This window comes from Triticum aestivum, chromosome 6A, assembly GCF_018294505.1.
Source record: "Triticum aestivum cultivar Chinese Spring chromosome 6A, IWGSC CS RefSeq v2.1, whole genome shotgun sequence".
NCBI lineage: Eukaryota > Viridiplantae > Streptophyta > Magnoliopsida > Poales > Poaceae > Triticum > Triticum aestivum.
In genome coordinates this window covers 35,332,750-35,352,532 of record NC_057809.1, presented here as the reverse complement: position 1 = coordinate 35,352,532, position 19,783 = coordinate 35,332,750, and positions in this window count along the sequence as shown.

Genomic DNA, 19,783 nt, shown 5'->3' with positions numbered 1-19,783 from the left:
AATGCAGTCCAAATCTGAATTACACTTTCCGTTTGTCTTGCTTTGTTTAAGACAAAACAAGGCAAACCTTCTTTTTCTTTTTGCACTGAAGAAAACCTTTTGTTGATGCCCGGTCTAGAACAGACCAAAGTGGAGCGAGTTCAAAACGGGAAAGAATAAGTGATGGGGTCACTGGCTGACGAAGCACACTCAAACCAGGTAAAGGCCATCATGGGCACAGAGGGACAGAGAAAGGCACAACAGAGCTTAGCTCAGATTACAACTAGCCTCAAACTTTGATGAGTATGGACCGACGGAGCTTGATCAAATGATCGACGTGCATGGATTTTTGGTAGTATCAACATTTGTTATTTATGTGCGACATTGACTTGTATGATCAACACGCATGAATTTGAGAGTTCGAATTTTTGATATGTGGATATGGGGCACAAAATATGAGGGGGCAGAGGGTGCTGTATGCGGACGCGCCCAAGAGTGTATAGGTGACTGGATTTGCCAAGTCAACTGTAGATGCTCTGGGCATGCAAATGGTTTTTGACCGGCCTAACGACAGCATGGCATTCCGTGCGTACTGTGGCGACCACTTGAGTGGTCGTTGCAGATCACTCCAAAGCATGCAGCTGTACAGGCTCACCAGCACGAGCCCTCGGCTGGTGGTACCATTTGCCGTTCTTCAGCAAGTCGCTTCGCTAGTACTAGTGCTCCCTCGGTATTATATTTTGATACAGAGCGACCAGTGTACAATACTTGTCTGCTTTGGAGTCTAGTTACTGTTTGAGCCAGAAACACGCGCCTAGTGTAGTGTAGTGTAGCGTAGTGTAGGTGCTTGCTGTGACTGCGAGGAGGCGACCCGGCCCGTGCTTGTTTGTTTCGACCGCGCCGTTTGCCGACCTGCGTCCGCGTGTCTCCACGAAAGCGAAAATCTGCTCATTTTGACAGATTGTGGTAAATCAGCCCATGGCACGGTTAATCTAATTGGCGGCCGATCGCCATGCCCGTGGAAAGCCCGATGGATCCAACAACGCTACATGGTGGATGGGTGCTTCAACTGCCACCTAGGTTTGGATGGTCCAAATTGACGCAACGTGCTGCTTGCAGGCTAAAGCTACATCCTGCAGAAAAGCCAACCTCTTCAGATGTGAAAAGCAACGAAAGGAAGAAAAGACATGCTGCGCTGATGCATGCAAGAGAGGGATAGAGATCGAAAGCAGAAAAACAATGCTATGCATGTGAAGGACAGTAGGTCCGCCACATAGTGTGGTCTCTGTTGGACCTAATTTTTCTAAAATGATGGCTTCATTATTTTTTGATTAGTTTAAGAGCTAAGATAGTATCAGGGTGATGCCTCCGTTGTACATGCCCTAATTGGCAGGCGTCCGATTGCCATGCCCGCGAAAGCGCGATGGATCCAACAAGGTCGGAGTTTCCTATTTCTAGCCGTGGGCCTCACGAGCTATATGCATTTCCCTTTCTCCACTGTCGCAACATCGCTTTTGCGTCTCGCGGCTCAAGCTCATTACGGCATGTCTTTTCCCTCTATCATGGAATCTTTTATATTTCGTTCGATTTTATAGTAGGTTCACGTGGTTTTCGTTCTAAATTATCTTTTTCTTTTCTTTCTTTCTTGAGTTGTCGTTCCAGTCTTTTGAAAGGGCACTGCTGCTCTTGGGTGGCTCATGTGATTTTCATCTCAAATTAAATAGCTTTCCGTCTCCAACATGACGATTTCTAACTTTCCGCTGCGAGCATGTATGCAGCCATTTTCATAAACTAACTCAACTGCCTCAACAGAAGGAAACACTTTACTTGCTGGCCTCTCTTTCCACGAACGCCGCTGCCCCATGGAACAAAGCAAGTGGCATGTTGAGCATGTCTACGCGTGACAGGTCATCCAGATGGAATCCGAGAAAGAATGAGCGCATATATACTGAAACCGACGGCCCGCAAGTTGTCGGAACCTCGCCCGCCTATTCTTCTAGAGTCATAGGAATGCTATACGTAAAAATGCATCACCGAATGGACATGAAAATGAAATTTTACTCCTTATCCGTGTCGATTCCCCACTTGGAGTATTGGTAAATGATTGAAGTTGTATATATTTAGTAAATTCTATACAAACCAAAGGGTGGCGGGGAGCCACGTGAATCACATCATTTAAAAAAACCCGCATATATCAATTAATCCAAACAAATGTTATTACAATGATTCTTTATAGCATACACCACGCAGGGCGGAACAGAATTAATAAGAATCCCACCGAACCAAGTAATAAAGCTAAACTTAGCAATCTCATGTGCCATTCCATTGACACTCCGATTTATCTTTGAAATATTAAAATTTTGGATCATCCTAGAGATACTCAGAGCCTTATTCATTGGAGCACATTTTATATGACAATCATGTCACGTGAGGAAATGATGCAAAGCTGAATGCGTCATTTCCTAGTGGAATAGGTCTAAATTTTTCATGATATCATAAGCATGTCGCTAACTAATATATATACTCCCTTGGTCGAGTTGGGAAATCATAAAAGTCACGAAGCCGCCGATCGTCAAGTTGCTGGTCGCCAACGCCCTTGGGGTTCAAAAACTCCACGTCGAACTTGACTTCAATGAGTTGGTGTGTATACTTAAGGACCCAAGTGAAAACCTCTCCGTGGCGGGGCCAGTCATGGAAGATATTGAGGTATTGATGCATGCAATATTGCAAAGTCAGCTGGAGGAATCAAGTTGCTCATATTTTAGCTAAGCTTGCAATATGAGATGAAATATGTCAGGAATGACGCCATGCGCCATCGGATTGTGTTTTACATGTAACAGCGGACGAGATCCCAATCTTTGAATACTTAATACTATCTCCGATCCAAATTAATTGCTGTAGCTTTAATACAACTTTAGTACGAAGTAGAATAGTTTTTCTAAAAAAAGTTGCATGTTGGGTCTGTCCACCCGTGAGCCAGACGATTCCAAATAGAACCCGATAAAGATAACACGCATACCGAAAGTGATACTACTCTATGATTTTAGCACATACTACTAGACCATGATGGGGTGGGTTGCCACGTCCATCCGATTTTATATCAAACGATAGGAATATACATAAATATTGGAGACTATTATGATGTAACATTGAATATCATTTTGAAACTAAAAAACAGAAGAAAAATATAGTCCGATTTTTGAATTAAACTTTCATACGTCTTCCTATTTCTTTAGACAAAGACACATTTTATCGCTGCCGTTTCTTTGTAGCATATGGCATCCAATGCATATTATATATTTGTATCACTTGAAAACTTCTATTTTCCTATGTCTCTGTTCTTTTCTTTAGACAAGAGTCACGTTTTATTGATGCCCGGTCTATAATTGACCAAAATCCAGAGGGTTCTAAATAGAGGAAGAGAAAAAAAAAGTAGATGCTGGGTCACCAAGCTTACGGAACAGATAAAGGCCATCAACCATCATGCCACAGAGAAAAAAGTTACGTATACGGAAGCATATCCAAGGTCAGATCACATCAACTTGGCATCTCAACAGGAAAAAGATCACATCAACGTGGCAACTTGAGCTCGATGAGCCCCGTTGATAGATTGCAACGACCGCATGACATTCGGTGGAATTGTAGCAACCATTGGTTGATCATTGATCATGTGGCCGTTGCGGATTACGTGGGTTAGTCCCGCAAACAAGGCATGCAGCTGCACATGTCCGCAGCACAACATGGCACTGTTTGCCGTTCTTCAGCAAGTGGCTTGGCCACTTCTCTCCTTGGAGTTTAGTTACTGTTTTGAGCTAGAAACACGCCTGCGCTTTGTATGTTTCGACCGCGCCGTTTGCCGACTTGCAAGCGAAACTGTGCATGTCAGTCAGAGAGCAAAAATGCTCGCTTTGACAGATTGTACTTATGCAGAGGCTAAGAGCAACTCCGGTTGGAAATATGAGCAATTTACCAAATGATTTTATTAATAGAAATATTAGATAAAGCATGACTAATATAGCCGCGATAAAGCAAGTCATACAACCCGACGGAGAAAAAGTAAATAGCATTTGCATATATGAACTTGAACTGAACACATCTAGGACAGACACTAGATCATGTTGCACATATGGAGTAGAACCTAACACATGTAGAGCAAGTACTAGTACAAAAAATTGTGGCAGGACATCTGACAGAAAGAAGAGGAACACATACGAGACAGCATCAGCAGAAGCACTGGACATGGGGTCGACATCCTCTCCAGCCATGTCGTTGCTGAGGTAGTCGACGTCGGGAACGTAGTCGTCGTCGCGGAAGTAGTCGTCGGAGTCCGTGATGAAGAAGCCAGTAGTCGCGCAGAGCGCTCCCCAAAAACCTTATCACCCTTCTCCCGTACAGGACTCAAAAGGTGCGGTCTCGAAGGCCTACTGTCCCGACATGCGGTGCACGCCGCAAGCCTGGATGAGGAAGACAGCAGCAGCTCAGAGATGGAACCGATGACGAGGGAAGGAGTAGTTCTGATGCGTCTCTCTAGGAGGAGCGACCTCCCTTTTATAGGCGCAAGAGAAGGAGGCGAGAGGGCAGCGACGGGAGGCGAAGCGAACAACCAGCAGTCGAAGGGCTGCACCGTTCACATTCGAACTCCACTTTCGCAAACATTTTTTCAACTTCCGTGCGACCTTTCATATACCCGTAGTGCGTGGCAAAAATTTAGATATCGGCTCGGCTCATTCCCGCAACCCGCAACCCGCGGCGCGGCGCGGCGCGTCGTGGCGTGGCGAGGCGGGCGGAGAAGGAGCGCGCGTGGATATCCATCTTGTTCTCATGCTCGTACAAGTGGGGAAAGAACCTCCCTTATAAGGAGGTCCAACTCCCACTAAACTAGCAATGTGGGACTAAACTTTAGTAGTATCTCTTGCCTTGCACAAATGGGCTAAGTGGGCCTCTAAGATTTATTAGGAATTTCTGAAATAGTTATTGGGCTGCCGAAAATAGACTAAATTCCAGCAATCCCCCACCAGATCCCAGAGGCACACAGAAATTTCCCTTTGGTTCCAAAACACTGTTTTATATCCGGTACTGCAGTGAAGACTGTTAAGTTGAACTTCCACCTAGAACTCTATGCTACACTAGTAAGCAACTTGAACAGTGGACTGGGCCTTGAACTGCAAGTTTTCTGCGAATCTAGCTTCACATAAAGCCTTGACCGATACGTGGCTACCGTGGGTCTTCCCCACGGGTGGAGCTTATGCGTCATACTCCGTGACCTTTCATGAGTTTACTAGAGAGAACCCTACTCTCATAGATTACGACGTTTGACAATCAGACTCATATAAGTGTGTTCTTTAAAAAATTGTTCTGCTGGATAACATCTCTGCTTAAATAAGCCACTTAGAACACATTAAGATATACATCAACCTGCCATGCAGATTAGAAGAGTATTGCATCTTCATGGAGTGGTATTGTGAATAGTAAGGATACTCTCCTCTCAGTTGACCAACAACTTGTTTTCCATATCTAATTCACGGGATCTCCGATCACAAAGAATAGGTTACCACTGTGAACAACTCATATTGTGGGTCTCATACCCATCTCCCTCGATGCATTATCTATCACATTACATGATAGACCGTTAGTAAAAGGATCTGCCAGATTTTTAGACGTTTGGATATAATCCAATGCAATAACTCCGGAGTTTTTCATTTTCCTGACAGGCTTTAACCTTCTCTGAACGTGTTTTGATGACTTCATGTTATCCTTTGAGCTTCTCACTTTCGTGATCACAGTTTGATTGTCGCAGTTCATAAGGATACCCAGTACAGGTTTCTCAACAACCGGCAAGTCATTCAAGAGCCGACGAAGCCAATCTGCTTTGACCGTAGCTGTATCTAGTGCTGTGAGTTTTGCTTCCATTGTTGACCTCGTTGAGATGGTCTGCTTGCAAGACTTCGAAGAAACAACGCCACCTCCATGAGTGAATACATAACCGCTCGTGGCCTTTACCTCATCAGCATCTGAGATCCAGTTTGAGTCACTATACCATTCAAGCACCTTTGGGTGCCCGGTGTAGTGAATTCCATAATTCGTAGTGCCTTTCAAATAACGCAAAACTCTTTCTAGAGCTTTCCAATGCACATCTCCTGGTTTTGAGACAAACCGACTCAGTTTGCTAACAGGAAAAGAGATGTCAGGTCTTGTAGCACTGGCTAAGTACATAAGCGAGCCAATAATATGAGAATACTTCAATTGGTCTCTAGCAATTCTTTGATTCTTTCGAAATAACACACTTGCATCATAAAGTGTTGGAGAGGGCTTGCAGTCACTATAGCCAAAGCGACTCAAGATCTTTTCCACATAGTGAGATTGAAGCAATGTAATCCCACCATCATCGTCTCTCAACAACTTAATGTTCAGAATGACATCAGCCATTCCTAAATCCTTCATCTCAAAACAGCGAGATAGGAAATTCTTGACCTCTTTAATAACATTCAGATTTGTTCCAAAAATCAGTATGCCGTCAACATACAAGCAAATGATAACTCCCTCGCCCCCACCATGGCGATAGTACACACATTTGTCAGCTTCGTTTACAACAAAGCCTGCGGCTGTTAAAGTTCTTTCAAACTTCTCATGCCACTGTTTAGGTGCTTGCTTGAGTCCATACAAAGACTTCAGCAATTTGCACACTTTTCCTTCCTGACCATCTAGTACAAACCCATCTGATTGTTCCATATAGATTTCCTCGTCCAACTCTCCATTTAGGAAAGCAGTCTTAACATCCATTTGATGAACGAGAAGACCATGCGAGGAAGCTAGTGAAAGTAGAACTCAAATAGTGGTCAGTCGAGCCACATGTGAGTAAGTATCAAAGAAGTCTTCACCTTCCTTTTGGGTATATCCCTTAGCCACGAGCCGAGCCTTGTACTTTTCAGTAGTACCATCAGGCCTAAGCTTCTTCTTGAATACCCATTTGCATCCTATAGGTTTGCACCCATAAGGACGATCAGTTATCTCCCAAGTTTCATTCGCCAAGATGGAATCCATCTCGCTACGAACCGCTTTCTTCTAGTAGTCACCATCTTCAGATGCATAGGCCTCTGAAATAGAACTGGGAGTGTCATCTATGAGGTACACAAGAAAATCATCACCAAAAGACTTTACAGTCCTCTGTCTCTTGCTCCTAATAGGAACTTCATTGTTCTCCTCCACAGTACTTTCAAAGTGTTCCATCGAAATTGTAGGTTCGATAATTGTAACTGGTTTCTGATTCGATGAACTAGGCATCTCCTGATTAGATGAGGTAACCATATCCTTCATGGGAAAGATATCTTCAAAGAAAGTTGCATCATTCGACTCCATGATCGTACCGACATGCATGTCAGGTACCTCAGATTTTACAACCAAGAATCTATAGCCAATGCTATGAAAAGCATATCCCAGGAAAACACAATCCACAGTCTTTGGTCCAAGCTTCCCCTTCTTTGGAATTGGAACATTGACTTTCGCCAAACAACCCCATGTTTGTAGATAAGAGAGTTTTAACTTTTTCTTCTTCCATTCCTCGAATGAAGCTATCTCTTTGTTCTTTGTGGGAACTCGGTTTAGAACATGACATGCCGTCAATATCGCCTCCCCCCACCATGCCTTGGAGAGACCCGATGTGTCTAACATGGCGTTAACCAAATCAGTTAGAGTACGGTTCTTTCTTTCGGCTACCCCATTTGACTGAGGTGAATAGGGAGGCGTCATCTCATGGATTATACCTTGTTCCGCACAAAAAGCATAAAATCATTGGAAAAATACTCTCCACCACGGTCGGACCTAAGCCTCTTGATTTTTCGATCAAGTTGGTTTTCCACTTCAGCTTTATAGATCTTGAAAAAGTTCAAAGCCTCATCCTTAGATTTCAGAAGATACACATGGCAGTATCTAGTGGAGTCGTCAATTAACGTCATGAAATATTTCTTTCCACCTTTTGTCAAAACACCATTCATTTCACATAGATCTGAATGTATGAGCTCTAGTGGTGCAAGATTTCTCGTTTCTGCAGTCGTGTGAGACTTACGAGGTTGCTTAGCTTGCACACACACTTGACACTTAGATCCCTTGACAGTGGTGAAACTAGGAATTAAGTTCAACTTCGCTAGTCGCGACATGCAACCAAAGTTAACATGACAAAGACATGAATGCCACACATTTGATTCACTATTGTTGCAAATATGATTAACAACTTTATTGCAAACGTCTGATAAGGATAAACGAAACAAACCTCCTGACTCATAGCCTTTATCAACAAAGGTTCCATAATTGGATATTACAAATTTATTGGACTCAAAGACAAGCTTGTAGCCATCTCTACACAGAAGAGATCCGCTAACAAGATTTTTATTGACGGAGGGGACATAATGCACGTTCTTCAGCCACACGATCTTCCCCGAAGTAAACTTCAGATTGACCGTACCAACACCACGAACAGAAGCACTTGAACCGTTGCCCATCAGCACGGTTGAAGTCCCTGCGGTCTGATAAGACGAGAACATGGAAATATCACCGCATACATGCACATTAGCACCCGTGTCAATCAACCAATCAGGAGAATGACATACTGAAAGAATAGTGGGAAATATACCATACCCAGCATCCTTCATGTCAGTGTCTTCAATGACAACATTAGCGGTCTTGCCGCCTTTTCCAGGATGAGGCTTGTCATAGCGATTAGGGCAACTAGGGGCCCAATGATCAGGATCCCCACACACATGACAAGCACCTTTCTTCTTGTCATTCTTCTTCTTGAAGTTCGTGTGTTGCACAGCCTTATTCTTTCCATCAAACTTTGCTTTACTATCAAACTTGCCCTTGTTCTTGAACTTGTGGGACTGGAAGTTCTTCTTCTATAACAGATTGGCACTAGATCCTCCCTCAATACCTCGAGCACGTGAGTCCTTTGCTCTCGCCTTTTCTTCCACATCAAGAGTGCCAATGAGATCCGGGACGGAAAAATCCTGCCTCTTATGCTTCAGCAAGGTAGCAAAGTGTTGGGGAACGCAGCAGAATTTTAAAATTTTCTACGCATCACCAAGATCAATCTATGGTGTCATCTAGCAACGAGGGAGAGAGGAGTGCATCTACATACCCTTGTAGATCACGCGCGGAAGCGTTCAAGAGAACGGGGTTGATGGAGTCGTAATCGACGTGATCCAAATCACCGATGACCAAGTGCCGAACGGACAGCACCTCCGCGTTCAACACACGTACGGTTGGGAGATGTCTCCGCCTTCTTGATCCAGAAAGGGGGAAGGAGAGGTTGATGAAGATCCAGCAGCACGACGGCGTGGTGGTGGAAGCAACGGTGATCTCGGCAGGGCTTCGCCAAGCGCAGGGAGACGGAGGAGTGTCACGGGAGGGAGAGGGAGAGGCCAGGGGCTTGGGTGCGCAGCCCTCCCTCCCCCACTATATATAGGGTGCCTAGGGGGGGCGCCGTCCCTAGGAGATCCAATCTCCTAGGGGGGGCGGCGGCCAAAGGGGGTGCCTTGCCCCCCAAGGCAAGGGTGGCGCCCCCACCCCTAGGGTTTCCAACCCTAGGCACAGGGGGAGGCCCAAGGGGGGTGCACCAGCCCACTAGGGGCTGGTTCCCCTCCCACTTCATCCCATGGGGCCCTCCGGGATAGGTGGCCCCACCCGGTGGTCCCGGTACAATACCGGTGACCCTCGAAACCTTCCCGATGGCCGAAACTGGACTTCCTATATATGAATCTTTACCTTCGGACCATTCCGGAACTCCTCGTGACGTCTGAGATCTCATCCGGGACTCCGAACAACTTTCGGGTTACCGTGTGCTAATATCTCTACAACCCTAGCGTCACCGAACCTTAAGTGTGTAGACCCTACGGGTTCGGGAGACATGCAGACATGACCGAGAAGCCTCTCCGGTCAATAACCAACAGTGCGATCTGGATACCCATGTTGGCTCCCACAAGCTCCACGATGATCTCATCAGATGAACCACGATATCGAGGATTCAATCAATCTGTATACAATTCCCTTTGTCAATCGGTACGTTACTTGCCCGAGACTCGATCGTTGGTATCCCAATACCTTGTTTAGTCTCATTACTGGCAAGTCACTTTACTCGTACCATAATGCATGATCCTGTGATCAACCACTTGATCACATTGAGCTCATTATGATGATGCATTACCGAGTGAGCCCAGAGATACCTCTCCGTCATACGGAGTGACAAATCCCAGTCTCGATTCGTGCCAACCCAACAGACACTTTCGGAGATACCTGTAATGTACCTTTATAGTCACCCAGTTACGTTGTGACGTTTGGCACACCCAAGGCACTCCTACGGTATCCGGGAGTTGCACAATCTCATGGTCTAAGGAAATGATACTTGACATTCAGAAAAGCTACAACAAACGAACTACACGATCTTTGAGCTAAGCTTAGGATTGGGTCTTGTCCATCACATCATTCTTCTAATGATGTGATCCCGTTATCAATGACATCCAATGTCCATAGTCAGGAAACCATGACTATCTTTTGATCAATGAGCTAGTCAACTAGAGGCTCACTAGGGACATGTTGTGGTCTATGTATTCACACATGTATTACAATTTCCGGATAACACAATTATAGCATGAACAATAGACAATTATCATGAACAAAGAAATATAATAATAACCATTTTATTATTGCCTCTAGGGCATATTTCCAACAGTCTCCCACTTGCACTAGAGTCAATATTCTAGTTACATTGTGATGAATCGAACACCCATGCAGTTCTGGTGTTGATCATGTTTTGCTCTAGGGAGAGGTTTAGTCAACGGATCTGCTACATTCAAGTCCGTATGTACTTTACAAATCTCCATGTCTCCATTTTGAACACTTTCATGAATGGAGTTGAAGCGACGCTTGATATGCCTGGTCTTCCTGTGAAATCTGGGCTCCTTGGCAAGGGCAATAGCTCCAGTGTTGTCACAGAAGAGAGTCATCGGGCCCGACACATTGGGTATGACTCCTAGGTCGGTAATGAACTCCTTCACCCAGACTGCTTCTTGTGCTGCCTCCGAGGCTTCCATGTACTCCGCTTCACATGTAGATCCCGCCACAACGCTTTGCTTGCAACTGCACCAGCTTACTGCCCCACCATTCAAAATATACACGTATCCGGTTTGTGACTTAGAGTCAGCCAGATCTGTGTCGAAGCTAGCATCGACGTAACCCTTTACGACGAGCTCTTCATCACCTCCATAAACGAGAAACATTTCCTTAGTCCTTTTCAGGTACTTCAGGATATTCTTGACCGTTGTCCAGTGTTCCATGCCGGGATTACTTTGGTACCTTCCTACCAGACTTACGGCAAGGTTTACATCAGGTCTGGTACACAACATAGCATACATGATAGACCCTATGGCCGAGGCATAGGGGACGACACTCATCTTTTCTCTATCTTCTTCCATGGTCGGGCATTGAGCCGTGCTCAATCTCGTACCTTGCAATACAGGCAAGAACCCCTTCTTTGACTGATCCATTTTGAACTTCTTCAATATCTTGTCAAGGTACGTACTCTGTGAAAGACCAATGAGGCGTCTCGATCTATCTCTATAGATCTTGATGCCTAATATATAAGCAGCTTCTCCAAGGTCCTTCATTGAAAAACACTTGTTCAAGTAGGCCTTTATGCTTTCCAAGAATTCTATATCATTTCCCATCAACAATATGTCATCCACATACAGTATGAGAAATGCTACAGAGCTCCCACTCACTTTCTTGTAAATGCAGGCTTCTCCATAAGTCTGCATAAACCCAAACGCTTTGATCATCTCATCAAAACGAATGTTCCAACTCCGAGATGCTTGCACCAGCCCATAAATCGAGCGTTGGAGCTTGCACACCTTGTCAGCATTCTTAGGATCGACAAAACATTTCGGCTGCATCATATACAATTCTTCCTTAAGGAAACCATTAAGGAATACCGTTTTGACGTCCATTTGCCATATCTCATAATCATAGAATGCGGCAATAGCTAACATGATTCGGACGGACTTCAGCTTCGCTACAGGTGAGAAAGTCTCATCGTAGTCAACCCCTTGAACTTGTCGATAACCCTTAGCGACAAGCCGAGCTTTATAGATGGTCACATTACCATCCACGTCTGTCTTCTTCTTAAAGATCCATTTATTTTCTATGGCTCGCCGATCATCGGGCAAGTCAGTCAAAGTCCATACTTCGTTTTCATACATGGATTCTATCTCGGATTTCATGGCTTCCAGCAATTTGTCGGAATCCGGGCCCGCCATCGCTTCTTCATAGTTCGAACGTTCACCGTTGTCTAACAACATGATTTCCAAAACAGGGTTGCCGTACCACTCTGGTGCGGAACGTGTCCTTGTGGACCTACGAAGTTCAGTAGCAACTTGATCTGAAGTTTCATGATCATTATCATCAACTTCCTCTCTATTCGGTGCAGGCACCTCAGGAACATTTTCTTGAGCTGCGCCACTTACCGGTTCAAGAGGTAATACTTCATCAAGTTCTACTTTCCTCCCACTTATTTCTTTCGAGAGAAACTCTTTCTCTAGAAAGGACCCATTCTTGGCAACAAAGATCTTGCCCTCGGATCTGAGGTAGAAGGTATACCCAACAGTTTCTTTAGGGTATCCTATGAAGACGCATTTTTCCGACTTGGGTTCGAGCTTTTCAGGTTGAAGTTTCTTGACATAAGCATCGCATCCCCAAACTTTTAGAAACGACAGCTTAGGTTTCTTCCCAAACCATAATTCATACGGTCTCGTCTCAACGGATTTTGATGGAGCCCTATTTAAAGTGAATGCGGCAGTCTCTAAAGCATAGCCCCAAAATGGCAGCGGTAAATCGGTAAGAGACATCATAGATGGCACCATATCCAATAGAGTATGATTACGATGTTCGTACACACCATTACGCCGAGGTGTTCCAGGCGGCGTGAGTTGTGAAACTATGCCACATTTTCTTAAGTGTGTGCCAAATTCGTGACTCAAGTATTCTTCCCCACGATCTGATCGCAAGAACTTGATTTTCCTGTCACGTTGTTCTCAACCTCACTCTGAAATTCCTTGAACTTTTCAAAGGTCTCAGACTTGTGTTTCATTAAGTAGACATACCCATATCTACTCAAGTCATCAGTGAGGGTGAGAACATAACGATAGCCACCGCGAGCCTCAACACTGATTGGACCGCACACATCAGTATGTATGATTTCCAATAAGTTGGTTGCTCGCTCCATTGTTCCTGAGAACGGAGTCTTCGTCATCTTACTCATGAGGCATGGTTCGCACGTTTCAAATGATTCGTAATCAAGAGACTCTAAAAGTCCATCTGCATGGAGCTTCTTCATGTGTTTGACACCTATGTGACCAAGGCGACAGTGCCACAAGTATGTGGGACTATCATTATCAACCTTACATTTTTTGGTATTCACACTATGAATATGCGTAGCATTACGCTCTAGATTCATTAAGAATAAACCATTCACCATCGGAGCATGACCATAAAACATATCTCTCATATAAATAGAACAACCATTATTTTCGGATTTAAATGAGTAGCCATATCGAATTAATTAAACGAGATCCTGATACAATGTTCATGCTCAAAGCTGGCACTAAATAACAATTATTGAGGTTTAAAACTAATCCCGTAGGTAAATGTAGAGGCAGCGTGCCGACGGCGATCACATCGACCTTGGAACCATTCCTGACGCGCATCGTCACCTCGTCCTTCGCCAGTCTCCGCTTATTCCGCAGCTCCTGCTTTGAGTTACAAATGTGAGAAACCACACCGGTATCAAATACCCAGGAGCTACTATGAGTACTGGTAAGGTACACATCAATTACATGTATATCACATATACCTTTAGTGTTGCCGGCCTTCTTGTCCGCTAAGTATTTGGGGCAGTTCCGCTTCCAGTGACCACTTCCCTTGCAATAAAAACACTCAGTCTCGGGCTTGGGTCCATTCTTTGGCTTCTTCCCGGAAGCTTGCTTACCGGGCGTGGCAACTCCCTTGCCGTCCTTCTTGAAGTTCTTCTTACCCTTGCCTTTCTTGAACTTAGTGGTTTTATTCACCATCAACACTTGATGTTCCTTTTTGACTTCTACCTCTGCTGATTTCAGCATTGAATATACCTCAGGAATGGTCTTTTCCATCCCCTGCATATTGAAGTTCATCACAAAGCTCTTGTAGCTCGGTGGAAGCGACTGAAGGATTATGTCAATGACCGCGTCATCCGGGAGATTAACTCCCAGCTGAGTCAAGCGGTTATGCAACCCATACATTTTCAGTATGTGCTCACTGACAGAACTATTTTCCTCCATCTTACAGCTGAAGAACTTGTCGGAGACTTCATATCTCTCGACCCGGGCATGAGCTTGAAAAACCATTTTCAGCTCTTCGAACATCTCATATGCTCCGTGTCTCTCAAAACGCTTTTGGAGCCCCGGTTCTAAGCTTTAAAGCATGCCGCACTGAACGAGGGAGTAATCATCAGCACGTGTCTGCCAAGCGTTCATAACGTCTTGGTTCTGTGGGACGGGTGCGTCACCTAGCGGTGCTTCTAGGACATAATCTTTTTTGGCAGCTATGAGGATGATCCTCAGGTTCCGGACCCAGTCCGTATAGTTGCTGCCATCGTCTTTCAGCTTGGTTTTCTCTAGGAACGCGTTGAAGTTGAGGACAATGTTGGCCATTTGATCTACAAGACATATTGTAAAGATTTTAGACTAAGTTCATCTAATCAAATTATTCAATGAACTCCCACTCAGATAGACATCCCTCCAGTCATCTAAGTATAACATGATCCGAGTTAACTAGGTCGTGGCCGATCATCACGTGAGACGGACTAGTCAACATCGGTGAACATCTTCATGTTGATCGTATCTTCTATATGACTCATGCTCGACCTTTCGGTCTTCTGTGTTCCAAGGCCATGTCTGTACATGCTAGGCTCGTCAAGTCAACCTAAGTGTATTGCATGTGTAAATCTGGCTTACACCCGTTGTATTCAAACGTTAGAATCTATCACACCCGATCATCACGTGGTGCTTCGAAAAAACGAACCTTCGCAACGGTACACAGTTAGGGGGGACACTTTCTTGAAATTATTACGAGGGATCATCTTATTTAAGCTACCGTCGTTCTAAGCGAATAAGATGTAAAACATGATAAACATCACATGCAATCAAACAGTGACATGATATGGCCAATATCATTTGCTCCTTTTGATCTCCATCTTCGGGGCTCCATGATCATCGTTGTCACCGGCATGACACCATGATCTCCATCATCGTGTCTTCTTGAAGTTGTCTCGTCATCTATTACTTCTACTACTATGGCTAACGCTTTAGCAATAAAGTAAAGTAATTACATGACGTTTATGTTGACACGCAGGTCATAAATAAATAAAGACAACTCCTATGGCTCCTGCCGGTTGTCATACTCATCGACATGCAAGTCATGATTCCTATTACAAGAACATGATCATCTCATACATCACATATATCATTCATCACATCCTCTGGCCATATCACATCACAAAATACTTGCTGCAAAAACAAGTTAGACGTCCTATAATTGTTGTTGCAAGTTTTTGCGTGGCTGCTATAGGTTTCTAGCAAGAACGTTTCTTACCTACGCCAAAACCACAACATGAATTGCCAATTTCTATTTACCCTTCTTAAGGACCCTGTTCATCGAATCCGATCCGACTAAAGTGGGAGAGACAGACACCCGCCAGCCACCTTATGCAACTTGTGCATGTTAGTCGGTGGAATCGGTCTCACGTAAGCGTACGTGTAAGGTTGGTCCGGGGCGCTTCATCCCACAATACCGCCGAATCAAGATAAGACTAGTAACGGCAAGATAATTGACAATATCGATGCCCACAACTACTTTGTGTTCTACTCGTGCATAGTAACTATGCATAGACCTAGCTCATGATGCCACTGTTGGGGAACGTAGTAGAATTTTAAAATTTTCTACGCATCACCAAGATCAATCTATGGTGTCATCTAGCAACGAGGGAGAGAGGAGTGCATCTACATACCCTTGTAGATCGCGCGCGGAAGCGTTCAAGAGAACGGGGTTGATGGAGTCGTACTCGACGTGATCCAAATCACCGATGACCAAGTGCCGAACGGACAGCACCTCCGCGTTCAACACACGTACGGTTGGGAGATGTCTCCTCCTTCTTGATCCAGCAAGGGGGGAGGAGAGGTTGATGAAGATCCAGCAGCACGACGGCGTGGTGGTGGAAGCAACGGTGATCTCGGCAGGGCTTCGCCAAGCGCAGGGAGACGGAGGAGTGTCACGGGAGGGAGAGGGAGAGGCCAGGGGCTTGGGTGCGCAGCCCTCCCTCCCCCCACTATATATAGGGTGCCTAGGGGGGCGCCGGCCCTAGGAGATCCAATCTCCTAGGGGGGGCAGCGGCCAAAGGGGGCGCCTTGCCCCCCAAGGCAAGGGTGGCGCCCCCACCCCTAGGGTTTCGAACCCTAGGCGTAGGGGGAGGCCCAAGGGGGGCGCACCAGCCCACGAGGGGCTGGTTCCCCTCCCACTTCAGCCCATGGGGCCCTCCGGGATAGGTGGCCCCACCCGGTGGACCCTCGGGACCCTTCCGGTGGTCCCGGTACAATACCGGTGACCCCCGAAACCTTCCCGATGGCCGAAACTAGACTTCCTATATATGAATCTTTACCTCCGGACCATTCCGGAACTCCTCGTGATATCCGGGATCTCATCCGGGACTCCGAACAACTTTCGGGTTACCGTGTGCTAATATCTCTACAACCCTAGCGTCACCGAACCTTAAGTGTGTAGACCCTACGGGTTCGGGAGACATGCAGACATGACCGAGAAGCCTCTCCGGTCAATAACCAACAGCGGGATCTGGATACCCATGTTGGCTCCCACAAGCTCCATGATGATCTCATCAGATGAACCACGATATCGAGGATTCAATCAATCCGTATACAATTCCCTTTGTCAATCGGTACGTTACTTGCCCGAGACTCGATCGTTGTTATCCCAATACCTTGTTCAGTCTCGTTACCGGCAAGTCACTTTACTCGTACCGTAATGCATGATCCTGTGATCAACCACTTGATCACATTGAGCTCATTATGATGATTCATTACCGAGTGGGCCTAGAGATACCTCTCCGTCATACGGAGTGACAAATCCCAGTCTCGATTCGTGCCAACCAACAGACACTTTCGGAGATACCTGTAATGTACCTTTATAGTCACCCAGTTACGTTGTGACGTTTGGCACACCCAAGGCACTCCTACGGTATCCAGGAGTTGCACAATCTCATGGTCTAAGGAAATGATACTTGACATTCAAAAAAGCTACAGCAAACGAACTACACGATCTTTGAGCTAAGCTTAGGATTGGGTCTTGTCCATCACATCATTCTTCTAATGATGTGATCCCGTTATCAATGACATCCAATGTCCATAGCCAGGAAACCATGACTATCTTTTGATCAACAAGCTAGTCAACTAGAGGCTCACTAGGGATGTGTTGTGGTCTATGTATTCACACATGTATCATGATTTCCGGATAACACAATTATAGCATGAACAATAGACAATTATCATGAACAAATAAATATAATAATAACCATTTTATTATTGCCTCTAGGGCATATTTCCAACACAAAGTTTCTCCATGAAGGAGGAAGCTTAGTGATGATACCTCCGGCAACAAACTTGTCCGGTAGCATACAACCGAAGTGCTCAAGTTCTCTAGCAAATGACTGTATCTCATGAGCTTGCTCAAACACGGAGCGCTCTTCAGTCATGCTATAATCATAGAATTGCTCCATGATGTACAGCTCAGTGCCAGCATCCGAGACCCCAAACTTGGCCTCGAGTGCATCCCACATATCTTTTCCATTATCAATTGACGCATAAGCATCAACTATGTTCTCACCAAGAACACTCAAGAGAGCAGCCTTAAACAGAGTATCCATTTTCTGAAAGGTTTGTGCTTGTTGAGAATCAAGCTCCCCTTCAGGTTTGCTGAGAGTGGCGTCATAACAACTCATAGTTTGAAACCATAAGACTGCTCTCACGCGCCACCTCTTATAGTGGATACCCTCAAACATAGGAGGTCTCATGGAAGCAGCAACATCACTTGGGGTAAATTGCCTATAATAAGGTTTTTGGATTATTGGAAATATGAGCAATTTATCAAATTATTTAATTAACAGAAATATTAGATAAAGCATGACTAATATAGCCGCGATAAAGCAAGTCATGCAACCCGACGGAGTAAAAGTAAATAGCATTTGCATATATGAACTTGAACTAAACACATCTAGGACATACACTAGATCATGTTGCATATATGGAGTAGAACCTAACACATGTGGAGCAAGTACTAGTACGAGAAACTATAGTAGGACATCTGACAGAAAGAAGAGGAACACATACGGCACAACAGCAGCAGAAGCACTGGACTTGGGGTCGACATCCTCTCCAGCCATGTCGTTGCTGAGGTAGTCGACGTCGGGAAAGTAGTCGTCATCGGGGAAGTAGTGGTCGGAGTCCGTGATGAAGAAGTCAGTAGTCGCGCAGAGCGCTCCTCAAAAACCTTATCACCCTTCTCCCGTACAGGACTCAAAAGGTGCGGTCTCGGAGGCCTACTGTCCTGATGTGCGGTGCATGCCGCAAGCCAGGATGAGGAAGACAACAGCAGCTCAGAGATGGAACCGATGGTGAGAGAAGGAGTAGCTCTGGTGCGTCTCTCTCGGAGCAGTGACCTCCCTTTTATAGGCGCAAGAGAAGGAGGCGAGAGGGCAGCGACGGGAGGCAAAGCGAACAGGCAGCAACCGAAGGGCTGCACCGTTCGCATTCGAACTCCACTTTCGCAAAAATCTTTTCAGCTTTTGTGTGACCTTTCGCATACACGTAGTGCGTGGCAAAAATTTAGATATCGGCTCGGCTCATTCCCGCAATCCGCAACGCGACGCGTCATGACAAGGCGAGGCGAGGCGTGGTGAGGCATGTGGCGGAGGAGGAGCGCGCGTGGATATCCCTCTTGTTCTCGTGCTCGTACAAGTGGGGAAAGAACCTCCCTTATAAGGAGGTCCAACTCCCACTAAACTAGCAATGTGGGACTAAACTTTAGTAGTATCCCTTGCCTTGCACAAATGGGCTAAGTGGGCCTCTAGGATTTATTAGGAATTTCTGAAATAGTTATTGGGCTGCCCAAAATAGACTAAATTCCAGCAACTCCAACGGGCCGACCCAAACAGACGGCGCTTCTGTCCGTTTTTTGTCCGTTTGGATCGGCCACCCGCCCATCGTCCGTCAAGTTCTTTATTTGGGTCAGTAGTGCGCCCAACAAGCCGATCCATTTCATGATCACGCGCTGTAGATCATGCCAGCGGCTATGTCGTCGCCCTGGTTTTGGCGCCCCAGCGCGCGGGAAAGATTCACGTGTGCGTGGCGGCCGGCGCTCATTATAAGAAGGCATTCCCTCCATACTCTATCCGTCTCCCACTCGTCTCGCCCCCTCTCACTAGCCTCGCCGCCTCTGCGCCACCATATCGTTTCGCGCCTGGGCGCTTCGGATTTTCGCGGGTCCGCGAGCGCCGCTCCGGCGCCTTCTCCTCTAGATCTGTTTTAGCGAGAAAAGCCTCATCCTCGGCACCTTCGACACCGCAGAGGAGGCGGCCCGCGCGCACAACGTGGCGGCCTGGCAGCCTGGCGCCTCCTGAGGCCTCGTGGGGAGATGAATTTTCCTGACGTGTCGAGCTAGC